Consider the following 6000-nt stretch of genomic DNA (forward strand, 5'->3'; position numbering starts at 1 on the left):
ACCAAAACCTTCTTGCCCTGGGTGTCCTTGGCTGGTCAGTGAGTGGCACAAGGTTTCCCAGCACCGCTGACTTTGGGTAGTTTGGGTAAAGTGGCTGAGTGGTTAAGGCAATAGGGGTATGTCTACACTAGAAAGTTAGTTCGAACTAACGTACGTTAGTTCGAACTAACTTTCCTAGGCGCTACACTAGCGCTCCGTTAGTTCGAACTTAATTCGAACTAACGGAGCGCTTAGTTCGAACTAGGTAAACTTCATTTTACAAGGACTAACGCCTAGTTCGAACTAGCTAGTTCGAACTAAGGGCTGTGTAGCCCTTTAGTTCGAACTAGTGGGAGGCTAAGGCTTCCCAGGTTTCCCTGGTGGCCACTCTGGCCAACACCAGGGAAACTCTATTGCCCCCCTCCCGGCCCCGGAGCCCTTAAAGGGGCACGGGCTGGCTACTCACTTTGTGCCAGTTGCAAGGCTGCAAGCACCCGTGCCTGCACAGCCTGCACCTGCCACAGGATGAGCCAGCCATCCGAGGATTCCCAGACCTCCACTGCTCCCCACGACCAGCCTGGCGGCTCCCAGGAGCCTGCCCAGGGGCGCAAAAGGCGGGCGCCCGCCTGGTCAAGTGCGGAGATCGTGGACCTCATTGAGGTTTGGGGGGAAGCCTCCAATGTCCACGATCTCCGCACTAGCCACCGGAACGCGGCCGTCTATGGACGCATGGCTGCCAGCCTGGCCGCCAGGGGCCACCAGCGCAGCCGGGAGCAGGTGCGCTGCAAAATTAAGGACTTGCAGCAGTCCTACTCCCGGGCTTGCCTGCCAGGGGCCGACCCGGAGGCCTGCCCCCACTTCCATGCCCTGGAGCGCATCCTGGGGCCTCATGCCGTCCCTGCCCCCCGGGACGTGATTGACCCCGGGGCAGAGGGACCGCTCCTGGAGACGGAGGAGGAGGAAGAGGGCTCTGAGAGCCAGGAGCCTGCCGCCAGCCTGCCCAGGACCCGGGACCCCCGAGGCACGCCACAGACCCGCTCGCCTGCATCGTCAGAGGCCGGGGAGGCGTCCACCTGTGAGTACCCTCGTGTTCCCCTTATGTGTACGGGGGGCTGGGGCGAGAGGGAGCCCCGGGACCGTGCGCCTGGGCCTTGCCCACCATGGAGCAGCAGCTGGGGATCCTGCAGGGGCCCTGGCCTTGCAGAGGGGAGCTGGGTTTCACACACCTGGGCCCCTGGGGAAATTGACTGCTGGTCTTCTTGCACCACAGCTGCAGCACCGGGGCCTGCAGGGCGCACCACCCCGCCTGCAGCAGCCGCCCGCGCCCGGGCAAGCAGGACAGCCAGGAACCAGGAGGACTACCAGAGGCGGCATCTCCGGTTCCTGGACCGACAGCTCCGTCTCCAGGACCACTGGGTCCAGGAGGACCTCAGGCTGCGCCGGAGGAGTCTGGAGGCCCTGGAGGAGCAGGGCCGTGCCCTGCGAGGCCACCTCCAGAGCCTGCTGGACCGCTTTCCATTTCCTCCTCCCCCTGCTCCCCCTCTTGCTCCCCCTCTTGCTCCCCCTGCTCCCCCTGCTCCTCCTGCTTCCGCTCCTGCTTCCGCTCCTGCTTCCTCCACACCCCCTGTCCCCTCTGCCCCCCCCCTCCACAACCATTCCCCACCGATGCCCCCGGACCCGCAGTGTGGCGAGACGGGAGAGGCAGCCGGACTCCCACCCCTGAGCTTTCCTTTCCCTTCCTCCCTTCCCTCCCCTCCCCTTCCAGCTCCCTCGTCCCAGGTTTCCCCCTCCCTTCTCCCACCTTCATTCCTCCCTCCCCCACCCCAGTTCTGTGAAATAAACAGATGTTTTTGTTTGAAAAACAGGTGTCTTTATTTGACAGTAGGTAGGGAGGGGAAATGGGAAGGGCGGGGGTAGGGTGGAAGAAGGCCCCGGTGGGGCATGCAGGGAGAGGTCAGTCCTCCTCCTCCTCCACCTGGAAGCTCTCCCGCAGGGCTTCCCGGATCCGGATGGCCCCCCGCTGGGCTTCCCGGACGGCGGCGGTGTGGGGCTGACCGTAGTGTCCAGCCATGCGGTCAGCCTCAGCCATCCAGGCTGGCAGGAAAGTCTCCCCCTTCCGCTCACACAAATTGTGGAGCACACAACATGCCGCCACCACGGGAGGGATGTTGTGCTCGGCCAGGTCCAGACGGGTGAGGAGGCATCGAAAGCGGGCTTTCAATCGCCCGAAGGCCCCCTCCACCACGATGCGGGCCCTGGTCAGCCTGGCATTGAAGGCCTGGCGGGAGGGATTGAGGTGCCCCGTGTAGGGCTTCATGAGCCACGGCTGCAGTGGGTAGGCGGCATCCCCCACCAGGCAGATGGGCATGTCCACGTCCCCGACCCTGATGTGGCGGTCGGGGAAGAAGGTCCCGTCCTGCAGCCGCTGGCACACGGAGGAGTTCCGGTACACCTGTACGTCGTGTGCTTTGCCGGACCAGCCCACATTTATGTCCGTGAACTGTCCCCGGTGGTCACACACGGCCTGCAGGATGACGGAGAAGTACCCCTTGCGGTTCACGTAACGGGACGCCTGGTGTTCCGGGGCACGGATGGGGATGTGCGTCCCATCGATGGCCCCCCCCGCAGTTGGGAAAGCCGAGGGCGCCGAATCCCCGGATGACGGCGTCCGGGTCGGCGAGGTGGACCACCCTGCGGAGCAGCACCCAGTTGATGGCCTTGACCACCTGCGGAGAGAGACACAGCAAAGCGCCAATCAGTGGGGCGCCCGGGTGGCTGGGAGCGTGCGTGCCCTGGCAGTGCCCCGCGCCCCACTCCCGGAAGCAACCCCCCTGGCGGCGTGTAGTACGGCCGGGACAGCCCGAACCCTCCGGTGCGGGGCGCTTTCGCCTCCTCCCGCCCCCCCCTTTGTCCCTGGGGCGGCCCATCCCCTCCTCGCAGCCTCCCTCCCCCCCGGCTCGGTGGCCGACGAGCGCCGTACCTGCATGAGCACTGCTCCGACGGTGGATCTCCCCACGCCGAACTGGTTCCCGATGGATCGGTAGCTGTCCGGCGTGGAGAGCTTCCATAGGGCGATGGCCACCCGCTTCTGGAGGGGGATGGCGGGCCTCATGCGAGTGTCCCTTCTTTGCAGGGCAGGGGCGAGCCACTCGCAGAGCTCCAGGAAGGTGTCCCTCCTCATCCTAAAGTTCTGGGTCCACTCTCAGTCGTCCCAGCGCTCCAGGATGATGCGGTCCCACCAGTCGCTGCTGGTGTCCAGACGCCAGATGCGGCGGGGCACGCCAGTGCCGGGGCGCTGCCGCGGCTCCTCCATGGCCCCCAGGGTGGCCAGGCGGAGAGGCAGGGGGCTGACGTTCCCCAGGTGGTGCCAGGCAGCCTCGAGCCATTGCTGGCAGGCTTGCAGCATCAAGTCCAGAACGTGCACCAGAAGGTGCAGGGCGAGCTGTGGCTCCATGTTGCCACCTGCGGCGGCCCCCCCGAAGGGAAGCACCGACACAGACGGGCACAGAGACCGACGCTTTGCTGTCCCTCGGCGAGGTTGGCAAGCAAGCAGGAAAAGCTGAGAACCGGCTGTCCAGGGGGGTCCCTTTAAGCACGAGCCTCAGATAGCCTCAGACAGCAGCCACACAAAGCAACTGCTGACCTGATGCCCTGCCAGGACCGGTTTCAGCTGTCCTTAAATGCCCCCCTGCGTCCAATCAGTGTGGACGCGCTAGTTCGAACTAGCAAAACGCTAGTTCGAACTAGTTTTTAGTTCTAGATGCGTTAGTTCGAACTAGCTTAGTTCGAATTAACTAATTCGAACTAAGTTAGTTCGAACTAGCGCTGTAGTGTAGACATACCCTCTACTACTAATCCATTGTGCTCTGCATGCATAGGTTCAAATCCCATCCTCATGGGGGTTTGCAGCCCTCTCTCTTGTTTCTCCCATAAATTCAGTGTCAATGCATCTTGTAACCCTGCCTGCCCCAGCCCCTCCCACTGCAGCCTGGGGAAAGGGAAAATCTCCAGACACTCTCCCACATGTGACCCTCAAGTCCTTCTGCCCTCAAGGGGAAACCTCACAAAGGAGATTCCAGGCAGCCAGGCCATGGGGGTCTCTGAGATGGCCCCAGCCCTGTAACCTGTCCCATCTGGCTGTTGCTATGGCCCCTCTGTGAGGTCACTGCCTCCCAACCAATGAACCAAGGTGCTGCAAAAGGCCCTTGTGATGTCACTGCTGCCTGGCAGGGCTCATGTCCTGCCCCTGGCCAGCCCCTTGGCATGTCTGAGCTGCTCCCCCTGTCATCCCCACTCACTCGGTATGTTGACACTACGAGGTTATTTCAGAATAAAGGCTCCCAAAATAGCTATTTTGAAATAGAATGTCCACAGTACTAGGAAGCCTCAAAATTAGTCAGAGGCCAGCTTCCCTAATGTGGATGCGCAACCTCACTTCAGAGCCCCAGGAAGCACTGGGCACTAATTACTTTCAGTGAGTTGGGGGAGCAATTATTTCAAAATAGCAGCAGTGGAGTGTCCACACTCCTGCTATTTCAAAATAGTGCAACCTCTGCAGCTCCTGCAGCCAAGGAGAGTGACCCACCTCTCTCCTCCCTTGGGATAGGCAATGACACCACAAGGAGCAGCTTCTCTCCAAACCCTAGTGAATGGTTCTGTGTCCCTGCCCCCCACATCTGCTTGTCTCCAGCCCAGCTGGGGCTTCTTCCCTTCCCCCACTCACATGATTTCTGCCCCAGCCCCTCCTGCAGTTCTCACCCAGCAGCCCCCATCTCTGCCCCTCAGTCTCCCTCAGGGTTCTTCCCCCACATCTCTGGGGCTGCAGGGAAGGGGAGGGCCTTGGGGCAATCACAGATCAGCAACTGGGGAGACAGGAGCCCTTTGGGGTGCAGAGCTGGGCCAGACATCAGGGAGAGGCAGGGCTGTGTCTGGAGCAGCCCATTTCTTCATTCCTGGGGTTGTTCCCCACTCCCCCGGTCTCAGTGACACTGTCTGGCCCCTGGATCTAGCAGTGCACTCTGTGGTTTGCAGGGCAGATACTGCATACATCCAGGGCCATTCCTCGACTGGCATGGGGCCCAGGACTACCTCCCCCACTCCACCCCTACCCCAAGCTCTGTCCCATCACAGCTCCACCCCTTCCTACCCCCACTACCCCTTCTCCAAAGGCTCTCCCTGTGCAATGTGATCCAGGGGATTACCTGGGGCCTGGTGCAGAGCAGCAGGTGCCCTCCTCCTCATTTCAGGGGCACAGTCTGAGGCAGGCATCTGTATCCCAGAGCTGAATCCAGGGTCAGATTTTCTCCCCAGGGAGGGAGCCCAGCGGGAAAGTGAAGATCGGGGCTTCAGTACCAGCACTGATCAATGTCACCTGCCCCCGGTCATAGTCCAGACAAACCCGGATCCCGCTGGTGCGTAGGTACAGGGGCAAGTGGGTGAGAGGGATTGTGAGAGCGCAAAGATGACCTGACAACCGCTCCACAGCCCAGATCCCCTGCTCAGGCCTAACACTGATCTGTCCCTTCCAGCCCACAGACTCTCTGGCTATCCCCACGGCCCAGTGCTCACTGTACCCCACTTCCACCTCCCAGCAATGTCTCCCTGAGGAGAAGCCCTCACAGCCCAGCACACAGGGCTCAGAGTCAAATCTCTGAGAGGCGTCAGTCACTCGCTGTGGAGTATTTGTCCAGCTCACACGTTTCCGATCCTCAGACAGGACGAGCTGGAGATGGGCCATGTCTGGATCCAGAGTCACAGTCACTGGAGAGAGAGAATCAGAGTGAGAGGGACAGAGCTCAGCTCTGAGGGTGGCTGGGGCCATTTTTCACCCTTCCCAGCAGCCCTGTTCTGGCTGGGACAGGCCTGGGCCCCAGGGAGCTGAGACCCACCCCTACTGCAGCCTCCACTCCCAGGCCAGGGCACAGAGGGGTGGGGGCAGCGCTGGAGAAGAGCTGGCTCACCCCAGAGAGCAGGGGGTGGCTTTGGGTGGGGCAGCCCCAAGAGAAGGGAGGAGCTGCCAGC

This window comes from Pelodiscus sinensis, chromosome 19 (assembly GCF_052426305.1).
Source record: "Pelodiscus sinensis isolate ZL-2025 chromosome 19, ASM5242630v1, whole genome shotgun sequence".
NCBI lineage: Eukaryota > Metazoa > Chordata > Testudines > Trionychidae > Pelodiscus > Pelodiscus sinensis.